General features: G+C 39.3%; 1 protein-coding gene across 3 annotated transcripts in view; it reads left to right on the top strand.

Moving 5' to 3' along the window:
* The window catches only part of elavl3 (ELAV like neuron-specific RNA binding protein 3), a 19,308-nt gene that overhangs the window by 4,438 nt on the left and 12,711 nt on the right, over positions 1-2,159 (top strand). The gene's annotated exons all lie outside the window — the stretch shown is intronic.

Raw genomic sequence — 2,159 nt, 5'->3', positions numbered from 1 at the left:
GAGAGAGAGAGAAATATACTTGGATTCCAACACAGGAAACTCGATTTCACGTAGGCAATGACACTGATACGGTCCTAGGCAAAAGGTTGAAAAGGTAAAATATTTGCGGGTGGAATCAATCAAGCAATTTTACCGAGTGGTAAAAACACTTTATTTGTTAAAAAAAACCCTAAGAAAAACATGCAAAGGAATCATAGATTGGTTTTTTTTTTTTTTTAGGTATATTACGGTATTTATGAGAGCACAAGATGTTTTATTTTTTCCTATTTGGATCAGAATTGAATGAAGCAAGCTGTTTTTTTTTTTTTTGTACTCCCATGTAGAGTAGTCATGTACTGCTTCGGTTTTGTTTTGGTTTTTTTTTTTTTTTTTTTTGTTTTTTTTTATAATTTAATAATGTGCAACACAGTGTAGGCGGTGCATGTGCTCAGCAGCGAGTGGAGGCACTGGCGCTGTTTGCGTGCCAGTCTGCGTTCATGCATTTGTCAGCAGTGTAGGACTGGGAGGGGGGGTAAGGCTTGAGGTTGCGTGTGCCGAGCGTGAGGTTGGATGTAAGCAACGCTGATGCCGATGCAGTGCATTTATTATTGAAGAAGAACCTCGTCCCCCCCTTCACCCCCTCGATGGAATAAGAAAAATGAAAAGGAGCATACTTAGAAATATTTACTTTTCAAACCATTCCACGTCGGCGTCGTGTCTACAAGAGCAATTTTTGGAATATGTTGATTTCAGTCACGGGTATTTTTAGTCCTATCCTCCATATTAAAAACCTCAGCTGCTGCTTGTGTCAGCCACTTTCGGGGGTTTCAGCCTTTACTCGGCGGATTCGGTTTTACTGTGGATCAGGGGGTTTCAGCCTTTACTCGGCGGATTTGGTTTTTACTGTGGATCAGGGTTACCGCCAGGCTAAGGGCTAATATAGCGAGATGTGTTGTAGGTAGTACGCCTCTTTCCCGCTCTTTTTTTTTTAAGTGAGGAAGAATTCTGCGATCGTAAGGACGGATGTTCATATATTTACTCTAGTATTTGCTTTAGTTTAGTGTCTGTCAGATGTGTTTGGTTTATCAGTCAAATCAAACGGTCAATGCGTGAAGGCGTCTTCAAACTGCTTTGGTGCCTTGGAGTAAATTTCGATTTTTACAACACAGACCGACGCGTCAAGTCGACCTATGAACTATGAACGTGTGATTCTAGAATACACCAAGGTTTTCCCACTCAGTCACAAACAGAAACATAAAGACTAAATACTAAAAATTTTCGGCCCACCTGAGAAATTGTCCTCGTCTACAATGACATGAAAAGGCACTAAAGTATTCATTTATAACCATTGACCCGATATAAACCTTCTTTAGTCACTAATACGACCGTTCATTTCTCGGCATTTTACAGCTTAAAAATATGGAAACTTAAAAAAAAAAAAAAAAAAAAATTCTAAAACAAAAAAAAAAAACTCACTCACTGGATCCAAACACCGCTCAGCCAATAATAAGCTAGCGTTGGATTAAACATTTTCATTAATTACAGCAATACATTTAAAATAAATAAACTAATATTATTTTATCAGAGTAATTATAAAATTAAGAAAATAATCCAAAATGTAAATATGTTGAAAATCTTTGCTCTTGCCTTTGAGCAGTGCTTCTCAAATAGAGGGGCAGGGCCCGCATAGGGACATAAGTGCACCTACTGCTGTAATGCTTGAATGATAACGAGCCTCCAGCCACTAGGTGGCAGCACCTCGTACAGTGGTTTGTACAGATTAAAATAGGGATACGTGTTATCAGGTTCTCTATAGTGAGTCCTGGGGGCGTGAAAACATTTCTGTCCCCAAGGGGGGGGGGAGGGGCATGACAGATGATAATTAAGCACTAATGCCTTAGAGCAAGATGACCACCAGGTTGCTGGTTCCATCCCCAGTCCTTCTGTATGGAGTTTGTATTGGTTTTATCAGACACTAGGGTCTCTGTCCACAGCACAAAATGAGTGAAAATTGAAATGTGTTTCCGTCTCCTTCATTAGTTTGTGTTATAAAACAAAAGATATAACGCATCATCGTGTCCAATCAAATTACTAGTTGAATAATCAGCATTAAAAAAAAAAAAATCACAGTGGAAGGCATTAATGAAGGTCTACAGCAACAGTACGTGACCAGGCGATGG

The sequence above is a fragment of the Cynoglossus semilaevis genome, chromosome 17 (genome assembly GCF_000523025.1).
Source record: "Cynoglossus semilaevis isolate Cse_v1.0 chromosome 17, Cse_v1.0, whole genome shotgun sequence".
NCBI classification, from domain to species: Eukaryota; Metazoa; Chordata; class Actinopteri; order Pleuronectiformes; family Cynoglossidae; genus Cynoglossus; species Cynoglossus semilaevis.
Note: the sequence above shows the minus strand (reverse complement) of the source record. Positions and strands in the feature narration are given on the sequence as shown.